This window comes from Erithacus rubecula, assembly GCF_903797595.1.
Source record: "Erithacus rubecula genome assembly, chromosome: 3".
Taxonomy (NCBI): Eukaryota; Metazoa; Chordata; class Aves; order Passeriformes; family Muscicapidae; genus Erithacus; species Erithacus rubecula.
Window position 1 is genome coordinate 102,098,054 of NC_136689.1, and position 23,460 is coordinate 102,121,513.

General features: G+C 42.7%; 1 long non-coding RNA gene across 1 annotated transcript in view; it reads right to left on the reverse strand.

The window, feature by feature from the left end:
• Window positions 1-14,975, reverse strand: part of LOC306799574 — a 38,892-nt gene extending 23,917 nt beyond the window's left edge. The window contains exons 1-3 of the long non-coding RNA XR_013773631.1: window positions 14,883-14,975; window positions 14,081-14,300; window positions 714-817 (exon numbers count right to left, since the gene is read on the reverse strand). This is a non-coding gene — a long non-coding RNA (uncharacterized lncRNA). The remainder of the gene's footprint in view (window positions 1-713; window positions 818-14,080; window positions 14,301-14,882) is intronic.
• Between the last annotated feature and the right edge of the window lie 8,485 nt (window positions 14,976-23,460).

Genomic DNA, 23,460 nt, shown 5'->3' on the forward strand with positions numbered 1-23,460 from the left:
ATCTACCTGATGATGCCTCTGTGTGTTTTATGACTGCCAGCTCTGTACTTCCCCGCTTCAAGAAAAAAAATAGAGTGGGAGCAATAAGAGCTTCCTCAGGAGAAGTTCATTAAACAAGGCAGGCTGGAGAGCCATCTGCCCCTGGCACTGCCCTGTCCCTTCACGGTGTCCCTTGCCTGGCTGGGGTTGCCTGCCACCTGAGGAGAGTGGCATCTTTGATGTCGTCTGGGGCAGCAGCATAATTGCATAATCAAGGTCGCTGGAAAATTACACAAAACTTTGCCCAGGTCTATTAGGAAAAAAAAAGTGAAGCACTTGCAAAAAAAAAAACCCAAAAAAAAAAAAAAAACCAAAAAAAAACCCCAAAAAAACCAAAAACAAAAAAAAAAAAAAAAACAAAAAAAAAAAAAAAAAAAAAAAAAAAAAAAAACCTAAAAAAACCCCTGACGACCCAAACTTCTGCTCATGCCACCAGCTTGCTACTCTGTGTGAATGCATACACAGTGCCAAGCTGCCCCCTTACACTGCCCTGCAAACATTGACAAAAAATAATATTATCCACATTAAGGCAATTGCAAATTTTCCCTGGTAGACACATGAACTCATCCCTGTGATTTTCCCTGTCTTTCCTCCAGCTACAGTTTCAAGTAGATAACAACGATGTGCAAACACAAGAAGTAATAGTCTCACATTTTGCATTGTTGAATGCTGACCTTCTGAGGATTTTAAGACTCAGGGTGGTGAGTTTAGTTGCACATGCCCTTAGGAGCTATGAGTCTTTCCAAGGCTTGATAGAGAAAACATTCAGCTTGAAAATCTGTAAATGAAAACAAAGAAGAAAAATTTTCAGAATTTATCTTCAGAAAAAGATAATTCTTGGAGAATTTTCTATTATACCTCCAACATTTTCCACTTCCATTTGTGAGGAAAAGAAAGGAATGGATGTGGCATATAGACGAAGAACTTGTAGCTTGAAAGAAACCAGGGCTAAAAAATGGAGTAAGAAAAAATCCTGAAAAATAGAAGAATTTTCTTTTTTTTCCTGCCAAAGACAAAATGGAAAAAAAACAGTCTCTGAATGCCTTGCTGGGCAGGTGCTCTGTGTAGGGGAGGGTGCAGGTCCAGCCCTGTTTGCCCAGCTGGACTAGCAAGGGCCATGTTTCCCAGTTCCTGCCTGCTGTCCATTCAGTGGGAACATCCTGCTGGTATTACACCACCAAAATGTGTCACAAAGGTGCAGGCAGTGCTGGGCAAGGCACTGTGATGCCCCTTGGAAAATCTTACAGCTTTAACTCTGAATTTGCATTTCTGACTAGCCCCTTCTTGCAGCCAAATCATTTCTGGGTAATTCGAGTTTGTCTCCTTCCAATTTCTGTCCTATAAAAGCTCTTCTTCTTCAAGCCTTTCCCAAACCCTTGAGGAGGGTTTGATAACTGTCAGTACTTCTGATCATGAGAATATTGTGGCAGAACTTTTAAGTTCCTCTTTCCATAGACTCAGGTAAGTGAGTAATATGAAATATCTGTCATTTCCTAACTTCTAGAATTCAGGTATGCTGGAAGCAAAGACATCTTCCCCTCCCCCTCCCACACTGGAAGGGCTCTATCTTTCTGTTCTTCACATCATACATGGAACAATAATTTGAATCTGCTATCTTCAAAAGTTTGAAAGTTTAATAAATTATTTTATCCTATTTTTAGATGTTACTAAACATCCCCATGTCTTTCCAAGCCAGTATGATATCCTCTAAAAGAGAAATCAACCTCCTTAATCACATCCTTAAGCCAGAAGATTTAATTGCAGTATAGGAATTGATTTCTCTTGTGCTCTTGTTTTGGTTTTTAAATTGACACAGTGAGTAAAGATCCTTAGAACACTGACATTTGTAGGGTTGTACTGCTCATATTATCTCTGATGGGCACTTAAGTAGTTTAAATTTCCACCATCTAATTTCATGCTGGAAGAATAAAAAAATAAGATGTCCATCCTGGAGAACTCCTAAATGCCTGTGGGCACCTTCTCACAGATGGCTGGTGTGCAGCCAGGCATTCCACTTGATGTCAGCTACCAGTTCCTCTGTCATCACTTCAGAGTCCCTTTCCAGTTTATTAAGGAGTAATATTTACATTACAACTGACAAAGTATGTAATAGGTCAGTCTCTCCAAGAACTTTGGGTTCCTTATCCAGGAATGAGATGGAAGGTAAATGCTGGGGATGGAAAGCACAGATAGGAGCTAGTCCATGGAGAATTTGTTCTCCCTTTATTAAGAAAAGCTGCAGCAGGCCCAAGGAGGTGCCTTGTCCAGCATTTATTTCCTCCAAGGGCTGTTACTCATGGTTTAGCTCTTTAAGGCTTTCCTCTGCCCTCCAGGGAATCCCCTTGCCCCATGAAAGGGGGTGGTTTTGGGGTTGAGTAGCTGGGAGCCACACAGAGCCAGCAATGTCTCCACATGCCCATTCCAGCTATGGGGTGGAAATTCAGTGAGAACTTGCAGGAATTTGGCTAAATCCATGCCTGGCCTGTTGGGGTAGGGGAATGGCTCTGGGGCCATGAGCAAGGCAGGGGTTTGGAAAGCCAATAAATTCAGGAACTCTGCTGGCTTGGCTGCTCTGTGCAGAGATGTAACAGTACCAGCTGGGACATACCCCTCTCGCACATACCTCAAGCGTTTACTGTCACCCTCAGAACATTTCCTGGATTAGCAGAACAGCTCTTCAGCTATAATTTTTGTTGAAATATCTTGCTTTAAACCTACAGAGCACCAATGAAGGCCTCAAATCTGTAAATCAGCTGCACTTTGGAAAACAAATCATTGCAGTGGAGTTTTGCCAAGCCAATTTTCTGTGCTCATTCATTATGTAGTTTTCACTTTATGAGCTGATTTAAACCGACCATGCTCCGACTGTACCAGTTGCATCCAAGATAGGAGCCTGATTTACACTTTGAGAATGTGAACTGCTCCATGGTTGCATTTCCAGGAGGAAGAAATGCTACAAAGAGAGATCATCCAGCGGCACCCATAGGCCTTATAAACAAGAGCTTGCAGATTGCCTCTGCTTGAGCTGGTGAGGTGTTATTAGTGAAGGGAAAGCTGTGATGTTCCCATGTGCTGCAGAAAAAGGGGTGACTTCGAGGGAGCAAATGACAAGACACCTCCAACTGTGGTTGCCCAGTGGGAAAGTAGGAGATAGGAAGGTAGAGTGGAAGAAACATGTATGAAAGTAAAGGGGCACCTGGGATAAGGGGTGGCAGAGGAGAGACAATGTGGATGTGGCATAAACATCTGCATTAACATCTGCAGTCTGTGAAATGGCAGTGGTGGACAGGCAGCACCCATGGCCTGTGAGAAGAATGGGAAGAAAACAATGGAAAATGTTATACTTATCTGAGTGGCCATGTAAAACTCAGCTCAACAAAACTGTGCCATCACCCAGGATGTCTTCAGGGGCAGTGTGAGATTGTGTGTCTTCACCAGCACTGTTACAACCATTAGGGAGGAAGGAGAGCAATGGTTTTTAGCTCTTCTTGGCTTCAGAGGTTTCAGAAGTTCTGAGTATTCTATCATAAACTGAGACAGATTTGGTAAAAAATCACTTGATTCAAACACTTAACCAGCACTGCAAATAAATATTATTAACCGTAGCTATTTGTTTTTTGGAAATTAGCCTGTTAGAAAAATTTTCTCTCCCATTTTCAGCCTTCTCAACATTTTTCCCCTGGTGTCTCTTTGAGATCAGAATTTTTTGATTGCAGACTAAGCTTCACCTAAAGCAACTTTGTTCCAGTTTCAAGTAAGGCAAATATGGAAGTGGATTTTCTGTCCTACAGTGCAGTTTCCACACCATTTTTGCAGTTCCTGTAAGTCTGTGTAATTACACAGGCTTTGAGATAAACCCCACATCTTCCTTCCTTGCTCATGGGAAAATCTTTCAGGCTTGTTGAAGGTTATTATAATAATGCTATATTGGCACGTTAGGAAATACCCATGATTTCTAAAAACACACAGTTATTTACATCTATCATAAAGCTCATTTTTAAAGAAGAACTTTTCTTCAAAGGGAAAATGGGCTGCCTTTTATTAAGATTGCAGTAGCCTTGTTTTCTTATCTTGGTGAGCAAAAAGTATCAACATACAGGGAATAGACATATATAAATATTAAAAAAAAAAAATATATATATATAAAAATATAATCCAGAACTGATATATGTGCATGACTGAAGAAAAAGAAGCTGGGTCTGTAAAATTCTCTGATTTCAAATTTGTCCACTCATAGGATTAAGGAGATTTAAAATAGTTGAACAGATTCACACAAAAACAATTGTTATAGCCTCTATCAAAACAGTATTATTGACATCCTTTTTAAAATGCTTTATGCTGCCAGAAGCAGAATGAAAAAGCTTTTGTGTAAAATCCCCCTGAATCACCTGTGCTAAGACTGTGTAAAGTACTTGGAAGGGCAGCTTTTGGAGATGCTGGAACCCTGTGTTTTCCAGCTTCTGTGAAATTCCAGGTACATTTCACCAGTGGTGAATAACAAGAATAGATCCCTTTGACAAGCCCTTTTATGTGGATAGCAGTAAGGAATGGCAATTATCATACTTGTCAATCTGAGTAACATTTACATTGGCCCATCTCTGATGTTCCTCCTGGTGCTGCAAGTCCCTTTCATCTAGTCAGAAGTATGTATCCCATCATCATCTTTCTAGGGAGGTGATCACAATCCCTCACTTTGGGTATGTCCTTCCTTCAGGTGGACCCCTTAAGAGATTATTATCTACATTTTAATGTCTTCTTCCCCCCTGCAGCTGTTAAGCATCTTGAGCCACATCTTGCTAGCATCTTCCTTGCTTTTAGTATTTCCAAGAAGTCGTCCTGGTGGGATATCGAGGAACTGAATGTGGTGCCAGGGGTGTTGAGAATTCCCCAGTAAGGAGGCTGAGTGCATTTTACAAGAGAACGGTTGTGCAAGGACGGGCAGGACAGATGGCTGAACCTGCAGAACGAGTTTCAGCCATAAATGCTCTGAACACCGTAAACGTTCTGTGGCTTTTCTTTTTTTCTTTTTGAAAGCTGAAATATATTTGGGAAGTACTTGTTCAAACTACAGACTCAGTCAAATATTAACAAGTGGAAACTGAGCGGGGGGAGAAAAAGATACTTTGAAGGGCTCAAGCATGTGTGGGTTCTTGCTGTATTTGCCCAACTATAATCACTGGGGCCACACTTGCGACAGGCTGAAATGTTGCTGTGAATAGAAAGTATACCATAAGGGTTCTCAAATATGAAAGTGGGGCTGGAACAAAGAGCAGGCACCAGACAGACTTCCCCTGTTAACGCTGGCTGGCCTGTCACCCTGGTGCCAGCAGTCTCAGAATTCCCGTCGGGAGCTGGCCGCGCTATCTCGCCGGTGTGACCGCGCTGCTTTGAGTCCCCGCCCGCAGCCTCGCCGTGCTCCTCGCTGCCGCCTCGTCCCGGGGAACGAACACTATCTCTCTGCTTTTTAGAGTGTTTGCTTTCAAGATGATTTACCACACTTGACCAGTACCGAATTTCCTAAAGCCAGCCCGAGGTATTGTTGTTGTTGTGTATCAGCAGAAGGTCACCATCTCCCAGTGTGCAGCAGGCTGCTCTCAGCGTATCCCAAAGGGCCTCCAAGGCTGCTTCCCCCTGCAGTCCCGTGGCTCAGGATGTCAGTGGAGACATGAAAACCTGCCCTCTGAAGGGCAGGAGAAAACAAAGCTGTACCCCAGTCTTGCAGGAACATCAGAGCACCACTGAGTTAGGACTGCTCTCGCTGATGTAGCAGGGACACACAGCTGAAAACACTCCAAGAAGAGTTTTCAACCTTTTTTTAATTTGCTTTATTTATTTTTTTTTAACCAATTTTTAATCCCAGTAATCAACAGGGTAGCATCTCCAAAATAATACCTATAGATCAATCCATTTGATGCTATCTGATTTTCTTCAATTATGTTGTTGGTGACTCAAGAGCTGCAGGAATGCTCTTCCTCCACTCAAATGTGAGGCAATACAAGGACTTATTGTTTCATTTATATTTTGTTGGGAAAACTACCAAAACCTTTATGTTAGAATATTTGACTACAGTGTTAATAACATTTCCCTGGACTGCTGCTTAATATTCTTTTAATATTTGTTTTCCATATGTTGGTTCTTTTAATCTGTTCTTATTAGAGTCTTCCATGTTTCAGTAATTTTGTCCCTGTGTTTCTTTTGAAGAAGGCAAGAGTGTGTACTGAAAGATTAGATTATCCTGTTAAAAAAAAAAAAAAAAAAAAAAGAGAGAGAGAAAAGAGAGAAATGTCTTCAAAATGAGGCACATCAAAAGTAAAAGTAGGTGACAAATGTTAATATTTGCAAAGTGCTTCTGCTTTGATCCTGCATTTCTATTTTTTTAAGAGCTTGACAAATGTGTCCTGTGGTTTGGCTCAAACCTCTTTGCCTAGTGCTTTACTTGACCCACAATTCATTTGATCTTCCACTTGTTTTTCCTTCTGTCCAGGAGGCCTCTGGACTTGATAAAGGCTAGCTCTTATCTTCCACTTGCTGCTGTTCAGAGAAATAATTTTTAATTTTTGGTTGGATTTAGGTTATTGTGTCTATTTACTTAGGCAGTTTCTAAAGAGATATTCACTTTGCTGTTATTTGGGATGGTTCCCTTCCCATTTCCATGCCAGTTACAGCTATATCAGATCAGCATCTGGTCTGGCTGACTGACTGGCACCAGATGTGAGGAAGACATGGATGCTGGAGTGCCTGACTTGGATGGCAGGCTGCCACTTCGTTTCTACAGTACAATTTCCAGGCATGCTGCATCCAGCACCTGAGCAGACAAGTATTTAATATACCAGACACTTTCAGGGGCTCTGGACTGGCTACAGCTGAGTAAAATGCACGTGGTTCTACAGCCCCCAAGAACCCATCTGAGTCTACCTGCTGGGATCCCACCCCTGGTGTTGTTTGCAGAGTGTCTGATCTGCTTCCACTGCACTGCTTGCACAATCCCAGTATTTCCCAGCTCAGTAAGAGCCATCCTACAGCCCAACAGCCTGAGCAATCTGGAAGATGCTTCCACAAGAATGAACGTTGGCCATAAAAGTTGACATGTAATTTACGATCTGTTTTATAGCATCAGCTCCCTTATTCCTCCTTCAGAACCCCTCCTCCCAAGAAACCATAAGCCACAAACCACAACTGAGGGAATCAAGGAGTTTGGAGCTGCCATTCCAGCCAAGCAGGGCAGGAGGTGAAGCGTCTTCCAGCCATCCTCCTGGCACACCATTCCACCAGCTCTAGGTACAAGGGCACTTCTCCATGCCCCTTCATCAGGAGCTCCCTCCTGTCCTTAAACCAATGGAGAATAAACCATAATTTGGACTAGAAGATGCCTGCTTGTGTGTCAGTTTGGGGAGCACCCCCCTACAGCTGAGTGTGCCTCCATGGTAGTGCTGCCCCAGGGCCTTGGGTGCTGACAGTGATGCTGGTGTTATTCGTCCTGCTCCCAGGTTTCAGGACAGAGTGCATCTGTCAGGGCTCCCATGTGCTGTGCATTTGCTTTCACATTTAGGATATCATTTGCATTGCAGATGTGTGGCTCCATTGCACACACCTTCTGTGCCCATAAAAAGCTATTGACAGAGTGAGATAATTCCACTGCCATGGCAAGAGACTCGTACGTTTTGAATAAGTGTGAATGTCAGGGATGAAGGGAAACTTGATTTTGGAAGCAACAATTACAATGCCTTTCTTAACTGGAGTGGCTAGGCAGGATGTTATAACAGTTGAAAACCTTTGCAGGTACATTTCTTGGGTTTAATGGTAGTATGACCCCTGCCAGCTCTCCAGCTGTTTCCCTCTCCAGCAGAATGCATGCCATCAAGTGAGTGAAGAAGAGAAGGTATGCAGCAGAGCAGATCAAGGTTCAGATTTTCACAGGCACAATTATCTGTCAATTAAAAAAAAAAACCAAACCTAAACAAAGCCCATAAAAAATTCTGAGAATGAGGAAAACTGTGATGATGGCACTCAGAGATTCAGAAAGAGCCTCACTAGGCAAACACTTCAACATCATAGCAGCCTTCTTTGTGTTTGTCTATCCCTTTCCATTCACTCATTTTTCATGCAGACTTACTTCCTTTTGCACTTAGAATTATGTGGCTCCTTTGCCTGTCAACTTTGTATATTCTAATACTTTACCCATAATAAGGCACTCTGCCTTTCCTGGGGTAGCAGAATACTTTTCTTCTGGTGAGAACTAATTTGTTTTCTTTTAAAAAACTCACCCAAAAACAACGAAAAAAATCACTCAAAAATGGCACCAGGATTTTGCACCTTTCTTATTTCAGGGAATATCTGCAGCCAGATCAGCTATTACTTTCCAAAGCTGTTTTCACAGGCATTTCCTGAAGACAGACTATCAGATAAAATGCTGACTTTAGCCTTTTCTTTATCCTCTGCCTAGGGTATTATTTTATTGCTCTTGTTTTTGCAGTTTCTCTCTCTGGGTTGTGCTGAAAGCACTTTTGCCTGTACATGGGGAGTTCTGGTGCCACTGTCAAAGAAGCTGTGCATTCTCTGCTGGACAGATGCCTGAGATTGCTTTATTAATTATAGTCAAACTAAGTTAAACCACTAATCACAATTAAGGAATAAATTTGTTGGGTTTTTTGTTTAATTTGAGGGTTTGTTGTTTTTTTTAAGACCATCTTTGCCAGGATTCCTCTGCTTGGAGGATGTCTCTGATGGACAAAGGCTGCTGTATTGTTTCAGTCTGCAGGAATGCAAGTGGAGAGTGGAAATAACTAATTCTTGGTGCTGTGCTGGGGTCCTGTCCACTGGCTTTTCAGCTTCAGAATGTCAGAAATATTGTCACTCTACCTCTGAGCAGGTCAATATTTAACTATTTAGTTGCTTCTGAGTCTGCAAGTCTGCACCTTTTCTACAATGGCTATCAGCAACTGAATGCAAGAGGATGCACAAAATTACTCCTTAAACACAGTGCTGATCTGTGTGGAGTAAAACCCCAACAAAATGAACCAAACCATGCAAAAGGAATGATGTAGAATAATACATTATAATATTAGATATTTTAGTAACAATACAGTTTCTCACCTCCCCAGTAGCCTTCTCTTATGCTTTCTCCACACACTATTAGGTTGATATGCAAATTTCCTTGCATTTCCTGAGGAGAAGACCAAGCATAATCCCTGTACTGGGTCACTGTTCAGTCAGCAATAATTGCTTGATTTACATGAAGATAGAATCATTGATCAAGGGAAGAGTGCACATGAGGTTGAGAGTCCCAAAATGCAACCTCTCTGAGGAGCTCCTCTTTTCTTCACAAATGACCTGCTGCATTGTGTCTCTGAATGACAAACTGACAAAATGTGTCATGTAGGAAGCAAGAAATTTTGTACAGCATCTAAACACCTGGATCCCCAGGGAGGGAATTCATTCCACTTGCTTGTAATCTAGATGTTTCATTTCAGCTAATTGTCCTAATTAGTTGATTGCCACAGAGATTTAATAGCGAGGAGTGATTTAAACCACTTTAGTCTGGGCACTTCTAAGAAGCAGAAAAGGACAGTGAGGAATGCAGTGAGAGGAAGAGTACCAGGCATCTCTGTGAAGATCACCCTCTGAAGTGCTTGTGCTCTGCATGCACACATTGCTGCTTCTATTTAACACTGGCCTTTGTTACCTCCTCCACATCAAACTGGCCTCCCAACCCTTCAAATTCTATTGCAGTCCTGGTTTCCTAGTTCTGGCTATGATGTTGCTTGTGTAAATTAGTTCTGTAAGTGCATATGGGGATCGACCCCTGTACAGAGAGAACTAACTGGTTGGTGTGTGAGAAGAATTCCAATGCCTCTGTGTAGTTATTTTTCTCCTCTGGGTCTTCTATTTCAGCCCAAGCATGGTCCTGCTTGGTGGGGAGGTTCCCAGCACCATGCCTCAGACAGAGCCTAACCCAGGGGGACACAGATCACAGAGACCCCTGAGGCTGTGCTCACCTTCACTGGCTCTTCTAGACACTGTGCAGGCTGGGGAAAGTCTGTCTTTTGCTTTTGTACTTGCAGAAGTGTGAGTGGCTTTTTGGCTTGGCACGAGTAGAGCCAGGAAGCCTCCAGGGAATAGGGAATGGCAAGAAGAAAAGTCTGTGCTGCAGTTTGTAGAATGGAAACTTTTATAAGTTGAGGTGGCTCAGCGTTGTTGTAACACCTGTTGAGGGTAGGAAGCAACACCTTGACCCTTCTCTAGTGCTGCTCAGTCAGGTGCTGATACAGTGATGGATGTTACTTACACAGGGATAAGGGGAAGGCAAGAGGAAGGGCTCGTTCTTTCCAGAGAAACAGGTAACAAAAAAGTGCAGATTTAGCAGGAAAGGATAAGCATGTTAAGAGGAGGAAAATGAGTACAGCTTAAAAATAAGCTAGTAAGCAGAGTTAATCTAAAACCCCAGATTGAACCAAGTTTTCTTTTTACTTGTTTTTTGTTTTTTGTTTTTTTTTTTAACTTGAAGTTTTCATGTGCATAGCTATCTTGCATGAACTATTTTCCATTTTAAGGAAGGGGGCCATTGCTGGATCTGCCCAGAACTGGCTTGCAAGGTGTAGCACCATGAAATGCTCAGGCAAGATTTGTAGCCTGTCTCAAGATGGGAAATACTGGAAACCACGTGAGAACTCGAGATTTTTAGTTCCATTTAGTTCCATTTTGGAGATGCAAGAAATTTTATCTTGATCCAGCAAGACAAGTAGTTGTGTCTTTTACATGTGCGAGTAGATGTTTTATTTTTGTGCAGCTAATTCAGAGGCTCAGCATTACAGCAAGTGTTAGGTAGAGAAAATCCCCACAAAATCCTTCCTCTGTGAGATCCTGTTAGGTACCCAGGTGTTTGTGAAACACCCAGAGTGAGGTGAATGCCACCATCTTGTGAAGCTGCCTGGGTTCAACCTTTTGCTCAATAAAATGTCACTAACATAAGTTATGCAGGTAAAATTAATAATTTTAATTTAATACCAGCTCCTCATGTAAAGCCTGTTACTGCCTTCATGCAATTAATTGATAACCAGCAGGGCTATCTGAACCTTGTGCATTATTTGAGGTATCTGTATATTAGCATTTATCACAGGCTGATCAAGAGAAATATTTAAAGGGATGGGGAAAGTAATAATCTTTTATAAAAGATTTTATAAAATATAAAATAATATTCTGCCTGTCCCTTCTGATATTAGAATTTATCTTTCTGCTTGATGTCAGAGACAGGAGGCTTTTTTCATTGTTCTCTCCTGCAGATGACTGACATAGGCAGTGTCCATCATCAGCACAGCCATCTATTATGCTCTTGCCCTTTCTGAAATTCGGCACAGTGGTGGCATATAGGGCAAGAAGTCTGATGATGTGCTCACAAAATGGAGTCATGAAGTGCTTTGGCATTTCTCTTTGCTGTCTCATCTTCCATTTGCTGCTTTCTGTTGCATTTGGAGCCAAGCAGCTCAAATCACCTTCATTTCCCCAATCTGAGGTATAAAACTTACCTATTCCTGTTGACTGCTTTCTCAGAAATGAGCAAATCAGTTCTGCCAAAGTGCAAATGGTGGAGGCTGTAAGTGGATGTCCTAGGTAATCTGTGGCTTTTATTCAAGGCTCTTGTAACCCCCTCAGAAAAATGGTCATCCTGGCCTTTATTTTGATCATTAGTGTGGCCATAGCCAAAAATCAGTTTGCTACAGAGCTTTGTGCTTTGAACATGAGAGCTCTGGGAGCCTGGTATTCTGCGTTGCTGGGCTCTCCTGTGCTCTTAAACAGCAATTGAACATTTCAAGAAAAAACTGAGGTGGTTTTGTTTTTTCTCCCCAGGATAAATCCTTCCTGAAACATGTCTGAAAATCTGCAGGAGACCCTCTTGATTTTAACCCATCACACCCTATAGACTCAGAGTTTTTCTGCTGAGAGCAGCTACAGAGATTTTCTGCCTGCTTTGATTCTCTCTTGCCTTCCCTCACATCCTCCATTTTCCCTCTTGTATTATTACCTTAAACAATGCCTTTTTGGAAAGCATACCCTTTTGAGAGGTGCTTTGTTAAAAAGCAAAACAAAAACACAAACCCAACAGCAAATAACAAACTTCCCTGAAATTCCCACAGAAACAAATAAGAAAGCTTTGAAATTGTGCAGCACTGGCACACGGTGGGTGCCACTGATCCCAGGTGTTACAGCCCTAGCAAACCACAGTTGCCCTCCAGTTGCCCTGCTGACTTCTTTTTCAACTTCCATTTGATGCTTTTCCATGGAGCCCCAAGGTTTCCAGGCTCCAACATCCACAGAGACCACTAACTGGCAGTGAAAGACTGAGTGTGTACAGAAATAATGTTCCAATAATGTTCCCTCTACTTCCTCCCTCCCTCCATGTCTTGGCATCTGAAAAGGCTCCCAAGGGATGTGGCTACAATGGGAAAGGTGCATTAGACACTGTGTGCTCATAATTGTGCAGACAAAGGAAAGCTCAGAAAGGCCCCTCTGAGCTGGAGCAGCTGGTATGGATGGGGATGAGGGATTTTTTTCCATGAACCAGGAGCTGCTGTTCTTCCTCTCTCAACTCTCATGACCTATTTGGGAAGAGAAAGAGTAGGTGCCCCACCTGCATAGTGCCACATGCCCTTAGTTAACCCTCAAACCTTTTTGCAGGCAGAGAACAGCTGCCATTCCATTCCAGGAAGAAAACTGGAACTCCATCTCTCCCTGTGTCTTGACTGCCAGATAAGTATCTTGTGGTGAGTGCATCTAAATAACCACACCAGGAAAAAGTGTCCTCTCCGCACTGCTCAGTGTTCATGAAGAACAGATGAGGGGCAGGGAGGAAAAAATGCCATGTAGTCCTTTCTCATTTCCTTTTAAAATTGTTCATGGCTCTTAGTGTTACAACCTCACCAACTGAGGTTTGGAGACCGTGTTTAAAATCTAATCTTTGGAAGAATCTTAGGACTACTGGATTCATTATATCATTGCTTCTAGAGGAATTTCTGTATTTTAAGCTATCCTCTGGGCCACACTTTGATTGTGTTCAGTTAGTATGAATATATATTGGGGCTTTTTTATGTCCTGCTGCATCTGTGGTGCTGATATCACAGGACTGATTTCTCCTGCCAGATAGTCCTGGGTAAAGCAGCTCGTGTGAACATCTTGCAGCACACAGCAATTTATGTGGAGGGAATTGTATGTGACCTTCTTTGCATTGTCCCACCAATGACCCCTTCTATAATCAGGCAGAAATCATGCTCCTGAAGAGTGGGAGGTATTACTTCTTGCATGCTGGTCTGTTCCTTGGCCCCTGCTGCACAGACATTGCCAACAGTAACAAATTGCTCTGAGTTATGTGCAGCAGTTTAGTGATGTGGACTAGTTATTTATTAGAGAGGGAGCTGAGACATCAGCAAAGGGCAAAAGAGTGAATAAAGGAAAAATCCCCAATCAAATGAAATGAAGCTGCCTCATCAGGCAGGCTTCTTGCAAAACTGCTCTCTCTTCTGGATCACACCTTGTTTATCTAATGGGGGGATCACATGCAGAATTTTGAAAGTAAACCCCTTAAAATGAAGGAATGTCCCCAAAGGCTGTGGATAAAGGTGACAGAGTTGGACTAAACTGCATTTCCAGAGGTGGCAAAACAGTGATTTATTGTTTCATTAGTCACAGTTTCCTAAGTACAAACCTGTCTGTGATACTGATTGCCTTGCTCAGAGGCACCTTTTGAAGATATATGATAAAGATAAGGGACCCCCTCCCATGCACTTGGAAAGAGAAGGCAGCTCCAGAAGAGTGAGGGCCCTGTCTGCTAAAAGCCAGACCAAGGGAGGTCACTGAAACAGCATTCAATGCCAAGAATATCTTGTGTTTGTTTTGACTTGGAAAAGAACCTCCCAAGTTTAACACCATGGGTATATGATGTGGGCATTCCAAAAATGGGAGGAGAGGTCTCTATAGTGGTTCTTTTATAGTGATATTAATGTGCAAAAGTGATGCCATTGGATGACTAGTCTGCAAACATAATTTTCACCTTCATTGACTGAATTCAGTTTGTCCAGGATAGATTTCTTGCTGTTTTTCTTCCCATCAGTCATTAATGGTCACCCTTATTAATACTCAGTACATTTTCCTGATGCAGAGTCCTGAAGGGCTGGAGGTGCTCTGGAGAGGGCACTGTCAGCTCCTGGGAAACAAAGGACTTCACAGTCAGAATGGGATGTGACAGCAACATTATCCAGACCTGGAAGGATCTGGAACAGAAGAATTGATGGGAAGAGGTGTTGATGCAACCTCCAGTGCAAAAGGCAGGCATCTGAATAAGGGCCTCTCACTTCTGGGCCTCTGACTCCTCACCAGAGAGATCTGTGCTTGTCTGATGTACCAGAGAAGTTAAATGTGTTTTTCAGCAACTGTGACACATGTTACTGGAAACAGAGACCCAAGGAACTGGTGCTATTTACTAAAGTTATCCCTCCAAAATCCTGCAGCAAATTCTTTTCTCTTTTTTCATGAAGAGAAAGAACTAAAGAAGACAATTACACTTATAAATAGATGTTGCTCTGTGAATACTGCTGGGAAAAAATTAATCTGACTTTGATGGTGGCAACAATCTGGATTTGGGTCTACCTAACCACTGAATTGTGTCTTCAGGATAAGGGTTTGAAATAGAAAAAGAGATTGGATTGGTTCCGGTTGGATCAGGTCCTTCTCAACAGAAATATTGTGACAAGACCCTGGGAATCAGTGAGGCTTTCAGTTATGAGCTTCAGAGGAGCTGAGGGTTGTACCTGCAGGGATGTGCTGCTGAGACTGCACAGACATACTTTGCTCACCTGTTGGCCACCTGTATGCAAGGCAGGGGCTGTGCATGCCTTCCATGGGGACAGCCACTAGCAGACCTCTTGTTTGTGAAATAATTTTTTTTTATTTGCTCTTTTAAATTATGGAGTTCTTAAATACTGGATTAACTTTCTTTTCCTCTTTCTCTCTCTCTTTATTCCCACCATTACTGTTTCTTGCTGAGTAGTGTAATAAGTGGACCCTTTTGATTTATCTCCTTTTGCCTCTCCCTGATATTTCAACATTTCCTCAGCTTTGGAGGCTTACAGACCAGTTAAAGCAAAGCTAGGTGGATCCTGGATATGTTTCACTCACCAGAAAAGAAACGTCTGGGGAGAAGAGCAGAAAACTTTTCCAAGTCATTTAGGACAGCTCCCAAAACCAGATGAAAATTAAATCTAGTGAGAACTGAAAACTAAAAATAACATAGAAAGTCTGGCTCACCCCTGAGATAGTACTTCTGTTATTTGGCTACCTACAGCAGCAATGCTTAAATGCTTCTCAACACCTTGTGAGCATGTAGTGAAAATTTATGGGAAGCTGCAGCATTTCTAGTCTGACATAATGGACGTTAATGCTTTTTTTATAGACATCAGTAACAATGTGTCTAGATCCACCCAAAACCCTAAAGCCAAATCAGCTTCAAGATGGAAAAGAGGAATTTCATTTTTCCTCACTTTCACTGCTGGGACAGACAGCCTTTCTCCCTTATGAGGTAATTTAATTTTCACATTATGCTTTATGGGATATCCTTTATTTACCTAATGTTTTCCTGTCAAGTCTTTTCAGACTATGAATCTTGTATATTTTATATACACAAAGGTGACTTTTCCTTCCTTTAATGACCGTGGCTTATCAGTGCAGGCAACCGATACTGGACTCATAAATATGTCACTCTTGGGTTTGTGCAGCCCCTTCTCTGCCGTCAGACTGTTCCTTGCTGCTTGCTCCTCCCTTCAGCTCTCTGATACCCATGGTCCACTCAGCCCCTCGGTGCTCCTGGGCTCACCATTGGCTGGTATAAATAAATCACTGATTCAAGCTATAGGTGAAAATCCTTGTGAAAGGAGCACCCAGAGGAATGCAATACAAGGTCAGTGGAGCCAGCGCCTTCCGACTCCAATTAAATATTTCCTGTAAGTCAGTGCCAATTGTGCATCTTGTAAGAACATTTGAAAGCAGGAGCTTGAACTCTCCAGGACCCTCTCGCCTGGAAACCTGTTTCCTGTTTAACAAGATTTAACAAGTACAACCAAACGTGCGCCATCAGCAACAAAAGTCATTGTGAGCGGCTCCAGTGTGCCAAAGTGCTGGGTTTCCTCTCGCCCCGTCGGGCACTCACAGGGGGCTGCAGTGCAGTGATGCTGGGACCTGCTGCCACAGCCCCTTTGCTGAGAGAGGTGGGAGGAAAGAGGAAAAAGGCAGCCTTTTAAAGGGGTCAAAGCTTGTTGGGTGAAAGCTTCAAGAGTTGGTCTTGTCGTCCCAGGAGTTTTCTCCTGGAGTGGAATAACAGCTACTGGGTGCTGTCTGCCTCTTCAGCTTATAACACAGCCTTGCTGTGGTGCAAGCCTGCTGCAAGATGCCTTGAAGGTATCATTGCAGTCAAAGACATCACTGTGGGGACTGGAAGAGGCTGTAGCCAAGCTCCCTGTTCAGGCAAAAGAGATGCCAAATCACAGATCAGCCAAAGCCAGCTTTTAATTGTACAATCAAGTATGGGGAGAGTGGGCAGGAGAGCCCCAAAATTTAGGGAGCCCTTCTGGTTGAAAATGCAAGGGAGACACTGAAAACCTGTTCACAGTGGCCAGGTACTGAGAGCACAGTCAGCTTCCCAGAGGGCTGTACAGTGGTAGGAAACATCTATCTATCTATCTATCTATCTATCTATCTATCTATCTATCTATCTATCTATCTATCTATCTATATCTATCTATCTATCTATCTATCTATCTATCTATCTATCTATCTATCTATCTATCTATCTATCGACACCATTCATATAGGTAAGGTACATATGAATGCAAAAATTGTGTGTGCTTGTTTACCTACATACATTTAAGTGTTCTGCATTTCTGTACACTGTGCATGTAACTGATACTGGAAACTATTGTAGCACACTCTCTGTATGTCTCTGTATCTCTCTCCTCAGCTCAAACAGTCTGAGACTTGGGGTGAATCCTCTGGTGCTCCTGAGATAACAAAAATAACACTAACAGGAGCAACAGTTCCATCAGTTTACTGAAAATTGTAATGTCATCCTACACCAGAAAATACATGTCTGACTAAAGTTTCCAAGTGCATAGCTCATGTCTTGTCTCTCATCTGCAATCCACTACTCTTTCTACCTGTGCCATCCCTACAGTAGCCAGCAACCAGGGCAAGGTGTGCAGGCAAACGGAGGACATGGGTGGAAAAGAGCCAAAGAAACAAAGCAAAGTGGAGCCTAATGTGATGCAAACAGCTCTGTCCTCAATGCTGCTCAGACACTGAAAATTATATTTCAGACATGAATGTTAAAATTAGAATAATTTTCTTTAAGGAAGTCATGAGTTTGATATGAAAGATTCATTGGAAACAATTTTCTCATTGTTAGGGTGGAGGAAAAGGTTGGGAATTTGATACAGGCTCCTTGGCTATGTGCTAAGTGGGCCGTCCTTTATTTGAAGTCCATCATTATGGGGTATAATTGAAGTTCAGGGAGGACAGCACTTTGCTGAGAGAAGTCTCCTAGATCTTTTCCTAGAATCCTGGGCCCATGCTTAGACAGGAGCCAAATCTGCCCTCTCTGCCTGCTGCAACACACAGCTTCAAAATAGTGAGCTCATTCTTTGAAGGAAAGCCTGCATGAGGTCCTGACCACCCAAAGCAGAGATGTGCTGATGTCTCTGTCTTGCAGCTGAGGACTGGACAACACATCAGGTCCTCTGGGTTGTTCTTCCTTCCTCTGCAAACTGCCCATGACTCTTCACCACCCTGCTTGAGGCAGTTCCCATGCACCACACCCCAAGATCAGTCTCTCTTGTGTCTGTGTCATGAGGCATCTTGCTTCATCTTCCTAAACTGACTCCAAAATAATTCTTGGTGTGAAAGCAAGACATTGTATGATGCTCTGCTGACTTCAGCAAGGCCATCCATTCCTGCTGTCTTATCACAGCTCAGGGGCAGAAGTGCAATGTTTTGAGATCTTGGGATCTGGCACAGCAAGTGAGAGTTTTAGGCACTTCTCCAGCAGAGAAGGGTGCAGGAGGAGGGAAGGGTCCTGCTTGTGAAATCTGTGCAGCTTGGAGGAGACCTTACAAAGTGCCCATGGGCAAAGCAGTGGCACAGGGCAAGACTGCACTTCATCCTTGAAAGGGCTCTGATTCCCAGTATAATAGACAGGCTTTGGGCACAGGACAGCTCCTGCAAGCTGAGCCTGAGGCGGCTCACTTGGTGATGAAGATGAAGGAAGGAGCTCCCAGCCTGAGGAGCCTGGTACCTCACTAGGTAGTGTACTGACAATGCAAAGGAAAGAAAGCTGCAGTGTAAGGTTTCCCTCTTGCAGATGGGAAACTGAGGCAGGCTATGATCCTGTTCTCCAAGAGTGTGACTTGGATTTATATGAGGTCTCTGGAGCACAGCTGGGCATTAAAATCAGAAATTATGTCTTATGTCTGTGCTCAGGAGGAGGAGGAGGGGATGAGCTGGCTGGCAAACATTTCCAGACAGACAGTGGAGTGGATTAGTACAAGAGAGGATGCAGATCTGGGCTGTTCAGCTGCCAGCAGAAAGGAGGGGGAGTATGGTTAGGCAGCTGGTGGAGAAACAGGTGCAGAGAAGGTTTCCTGATAGCCATGCTGTCATACTGCTTTGAACCCTCAGCTCCTCAGTAAATCTTCCCTCTTGGAACTCTCTCATCAAAGTTTCATTTCCTCATGTTCCTAAAATAGTTCTTGATAAGCAACTTGTCATGCTGGTAAAGCCCTTTTGGTTACTTTCCTAGAAATCTATTTTCATGTTTTCTCACTGGGCTTCAGATGCTTGCATTCCCATTTGGAAAAAAAAAAAAAAATATTGCTGAAAAAAAGTACAGCCAAGGCTTAACACAACAAAAAGGTGAAGTGTTTATGTTTAGAAGCACAGCAGGACCTTGTCTGTCAACTGATCTTTCAAGCAGTGATAAATAAAATTTTAGTGGTAGAACTCACATCTAACCAGAGGGTCAGGAGGAGAAAAATATCAAAATATACTTTTTTAGCATGTAAAATATCTGAAGGAAATGCATACTTTTCACTTTCAGTGGCTTTTTGTGGGCATTTTGTCTTCACACTCCAGTCAGAGATAAATAAAGCAGAGGTGGACAAGCTGCAGTTTTCAAGGCACAAAGGGAGCCCTTGTGTGAGGCAAACACTCTTTCCATGACAGACTGGGGCTGCACTGGCACAGGGCTCCTGGACAATCCCAGGTTCTGGGAGAAGAAAACTGGCAGAGGGATTTGGCCTAACATGGCTAAACGACACTGTAACCAGTCCACATCCAAACCATCCCCATCTCAAAGGGAATGCCTGCTATCCCCAAACAATGAACTTTTGCCAGAACTCCTCCCACAGCATTCTGATGCCCACGGGCGTTGTGTTGTCCCATGGCTCTCATCTGGAAAATTTTTGACACATATGAAAGCTTGCCTAGGGGAAAGTTGGCCATCCTGCTTTGTAGGGCAGGAGTTTTGGGAGACTCATAACGATGTGGGAACCCAGGACTATTACAGGAATGGGGGAGCTGAAAGGAATAAAAAGATTCTGGGTGGGGAAGCACTAGGTTCTATGTGGTCTTTTCAGGTCAACTAGCTACCACTCCTTGGGGCAAGTGCAGAAGTCTCTGCAGAAAAAACTAAAGTAAGAGTATGAGAGGTGATTTTATTGGCATGGCACCAAGGAAAAGGATAAAGAGTTTGATCTGGAATGATTGGGATGCATTATGGTAGAAGAGTGGATCATCTGATGAGAGCATCCAGGAAAAGACTCAGTTCCCTTTATTTGAGCTTAGACAAAAGTTTTGCAACTTCTGAAGATTAGAAAAACATAGAAAAACAGGTATCAAAACTGTTCGGGTTTTTTTTTGGTTTTTTTTGTTTGTTTTTTTTTTTTTTCTAGGTGATTCTTAGCTGATTTTGGGTGTCTAACAACAAATGAAATATCTAGGGCTAAATCTGTGTCTGTCTTTAGAGAATTTGTTTCCACAAGATGTTCCAGGACTGTTTCAGAAGGTGAAAAAGGCAGAATGAAAATTGTACTTAAAGTGACCTGCTCATAACAATCCTGCTTTTTGCATCCTCAGCAATGTGGAAAAAAGAACTGGACACCAGATGCAGGTAAGGGCTGCCTGGAGCCCCCAGAATAATTTATCCAACCTGTTGACTGGTCCTGGCAGCATTTTTTTTTTCCTGTGAACTAATTGGCACCCCAAATGAGCTATTCTCGTGTTGCAACCTGCCCATGTTTGCTATTTTTTATCTGGACTCCTTTTTCTTGGACACAGAGTTGCTAGAAAGAAGGTGCCACTTCCCCAAAGGATCAACATTTCCAGTGCTGATTCCCTAATCATTTCAGAGGGCTGCAGCTTTTCTCAGAGGTGCAAGGCAAGGGTCTTGTGTGTGCACACATGCAGCAGGTCTGGAGAAGCTCAGTGTCTCCAGGAAGCATGGGAGGGACTGTGCCTGGCTGTGTGGGGAGACAGTGCCCAGACCTCTGCTCCTACAGCAGGATGATCCAGGGCTTTTCTGAATGGAGATGTGGAAAGAAATTCACAAGTTTTAACAATATTCCTAAATAGATAGGTCATCGTGGGGTATCTACTCCACTAGCAAACAGCATATTTCTGTTTGATTTTCATGTATTTCTTCCCACTCAAGTCTGACACAAACAGAAAACACTGCCATCAGCTTTGCCCAGAGGTCACCTCTGGGCAATACAGCCTCAGAAGTACCCAAACTGCACACACCCTAAACACAGACACACATTTTTCTAGAGTCAAGAAGTCTTTTGTGTGGGTTTGCAGCAACTTACAGGCATTTGGGAGGGAATCAACCAGGAACCAACACAGTAATTCCTCTCCTGTACATGAGATGTTAGCAAAATAAGCCAGTACCCTGCTTTACCCTCTGTAGTCAGACAATTGCCCTGTAAGCAAAAGCCTTGCTTCCCTGGGATCCAAGAGATCCACCACAGATTGTGCTAGAAAATCACATTCATTTGGCCTGACTACAAACTCTGGATCAAATCACTGTCTCATGTGGGCTAGTGGTAGCTTCTCATTGTTTCTCAGAGTTACTCTTTGAGTCTCAAAGCAGCACAAGAAGGTTGCATCCCAAAATGCACGTAGGAGTGATATTTATATTATCTTAGAATTTAAACATTTCAATATGGAGTATTTTAGCATTAATCCTGTATAATTTTCCAATTTACTGAAGATGGGTTCCCTAGTGATGCGAGGGGCTCCTTTCTGGTGCCTGAATACCATTAAGAATGTTTGTTCCCACTAGTATTAACCTTAATAATTGCAGCAAATTGATTTTAAATAGTGGATCAGGAAGGCCTGCAGAAAAGAATTACTTTTTTGTGTATATTCCACGTATTAAACATGCAGAATGAAGAAAATTGAGAGTCATCAAAGCACAATTTCCAAACAGACTTGCATCATTAAAAAGACATTTGGCTTCGTAGTTCAAGGTTAAGTTTGTTCCCAGAAGATGAGGTAATTTAGTAAAATAATAAAGCTCCCATTAAACAAACCCTGTAATAGAACTGAGCCTTAGAGGCTGCAAAGGAAGGAAACTGTAACTTCTGTCAAAGCACAGGGATGAGATTAGCGTTAATAAAGCATTCCTCACAAAGCACAGTGATACTAGATGGGGGAAGGCACATCCAAATAGCTCTCATTTCCACAGCATTTCCCTTCAGATATGGCCTTTTTAATTAGCCATCGGAAAGAAAACTGAAAGTGTACTTTCTCCTTCTCAGTTTCTCCCTGCCTATTAATCTCTGTGCTGAAAACAGTGCCACCAGTCCATCTTATTGTTATTAGCTAGTGGGACGTAAAAGAGCTACATTCACAATCCTTATCACAGCCCAGAGCCATTTCCTTTGTGTTATGAGGAGCATTTTGATTAGTTTTGACTGTGTCTGCAGGGAAGACACAGCTTATGTTTTCCACAGCTAAAATAATTTCTAGAAATATAAAGATTTGTTCCAGTGTTTACTGGTAGAGTTTAATGATTGAAAGAGTTTCATTGTTGTGCCACAGTTGTTGCTTTTTTAACTCCTCTTGTCTTCATGACTAAGTTTGAGGCAAAACATTGATAGTGGATTATTCCTGGAGTAGGTTGCTGATTTTTAAGGAATCATTTGTTTGAGGAATGCAGCTTTACTCCTCTGTGACTGCCCTGGCAGATGTGGACAATGGCACATTTGAAGAGCTACAGAGGTAAATCTCTTGAGAAGGATCTCAGAGGACACCAAATCCTTCTTTCGCTATGCCTTGACTTCTCTTCAAGTGTTTGACCTCTTTTTAAGAGCATAGGTGATTGCAATTCCCCAGTTTTCCCTGGTGGATCCCATACCTTCCATCTGTCAATGGAGACAAATATTCCTTTTCTCTTTGCAGAAACCTAGTTTGTATAAAGTCCATTACCTGAAGACTCGCTTACTTTTCCCTTCATTTCATGAAATACTCAATTTTATTCCAGACAATGCAGCAAGGGGGACTTGGGGCCATGCATCAGTTTGAGGTGATTGCCACTGGCAGATGCTCTCAGTCCTGCTTGTGCTCTGTGCCCTCCCAAAGCCAAGTCTGTTTGGAAATTATGCTTTGATGACTCTCAATTTCCTTCATATGTTTAATATGTGGAATATACACCAAAAATTAATTATCTTCTGCAGGGGTAACCATGCACAACAATGTGCTGGGCAGGAGCTGTTCTGCTCACCCTATTTCCTACACACAGCCTGCACAGGCACATGCACAGGCAGTCACAGCCCTTTTGCTTTCCAGGAAGAGAAGCTCCCTGATAAATCTGGTCATAGCAGTGCAGGATGATGCAGTTCTGTGGTTCCCTGTGGTTCTTACCACGTAGAGGGGAAAGGAAAGAGCAATGTTCTCCTTCCCCTCTGCAGAAAGGTGAGGTAGCTGGGCTGACAGCCCCTAGGCAAGAACCATGACAGCACTCAAAAGAAAATTTGCAGCAAACACAGCTGCTTGCAAGCTTCTAAAGTCTCACCAATGGGAGACAAAAATAAAAATTACAATGCTTCCCAGGTGTGAAGGTTTTGCTTGAGGGAACTGGTGGGAAATGTAACCCACTTTTGGGTATAACAGAAGTAACACTTTTGCTTACACTTTCCTTCTTGAGGTTGCTAATTTTGCCTAACTACTTCAGCTGAGGAAAGCAGATTTTTAAAAATCAAGTGCTGGCAAAGTTCCTGTTGACTCAAGGAAACTCAAAACTGCATTCTTATTTAGTTTATCTTTTGTTTCACTCACAAACCTGAAGAAAGTAGAAGGTTTAGGAGTGCTAATTTGGAATCATTAATAATC